This window comes from Callorhinus ursinus, unplaced genomic scaffold (assembly GCF_003265705.2).
Source record: "Callorhinus ursinus isolate GAN/ISIS: 27379988/994484 unplaced genomic scaffold, GSC_fseal_2.0 scaffold85, whole genome shotgun sequence".
NCBI classification, from domain to species: Eukaryota; Metazoa; Chordata; class Mammalia; order Carnivora; family Otariidae; genus Callorhinus; species Callorhinus ursinus.
In genome coordinates, this window is record NW_027397147.1 from 2295380 (window position 1) to 2296521 (window position 1142).

At 42.6% G+C, this 1142-nt stretch overlaps 1 protein-coding gene across 2 annotated transcripts in view; it reads right to left on the bottom strand.

The window, feature by feature from the left end:
- GGA2 (golgi associated, gamma adaptin ear containing, ARF binding protein 2) overlaps positions 1-1142 on the bottom strand; it is a 38280-nt gene that overhangs the window by 8539 nt on the left and 28599 nt on the right. The gene's annotated exons all lie outside the window — the stretch shown is intronic.

Below are 1142 nucleotides of genomic sequence, written 5' to 3' on the forward strand. Positions count from 1 at the left end.
CACACACACACACACACACACACACACACACACACACACACACACACCTCTTGCCATTTAATTTTACAGAACAATAAAGACACAGATCTCTTCAAGTCAATAGGTTTAATGACCTTCCAATGGAAATCCTAAAAAGGATTAATTCAGCTAAGAAATGATTCTAAGGGAAATGGGGGGTGGGGGGATATGAGACTATCCACTTAAGAAGAGGGAGGAAAGGCCATTTGCGTCAATAAATACTCGTAAGTACATAACCAAGCGGAGAGATAGGAAACAAAGCATGCAGAACAGACCTAGTGAGAGAAATCAACATGTTAGAACATCTACGTCAAAATCAGTGGCTGATTCGATAAGCAGCAGACAACTATCTAATCCGGGAAAAAATGTTTAATGATGATCCTTAGCTCATGCCAAACATCACTACCAAAATGTACGTTCAATGGTTTAACAATGAGACTGTCAAAGATTTAAAAGTCTGATTAGATTAAAAGTCCTTTTGAGGGATGGTGGTGAGCTTATGGGGAAAGAGGCAACCTTTCTGAAGGAGTCTTGGTCATGCAGATCAAAATTTTAAATGTCTACACCCAGCATTTCTAAGAATATACCCTGATGAAATAATCAGGAAAGTTTAAAACACAAGTGTCCAGAGATGTTCACTGTAGCAGTTTTTAACAGCAAACAACCAGAAACAAATTATCCTTCAGAAAGGAATTAAATGAAGGCACCTGGGTGGCTCAGTTAAGTGACTTGATTTCAACTCAGGTTATAATCTTGGGGTCGCGAGATCGAGCCTGGCGTTGGCCTCTATGCTGAGTGTGGAACTTGTTTAAGAGTCTCTCTTTCCTTCTCCCTGTGCCCCTCCCCACTCAAGCACACGCCCCCCCCCCCCGCAAATTTTTAATTAAAAAAGTAAAATATAAAGAAAGGAATTGAATAGGGGCAGCTGGGTGGCTCAGTCGTTAAGCATCTGCCTTCGGCTCAGGTCATGATCCCAGGGTCCTGGGATCGAGCCCCGCATCAGGCTCCCTGCTCAGCGGGAAGCCTGCTTCTCCCTCTCCCACTCCCCCTGCTTGTGTTCCCTCTCTTGCTCTCTCTCTCTCTGTGTCAAATAAAGAAATAAAATCTTCCAAAAAAAAAAAAAA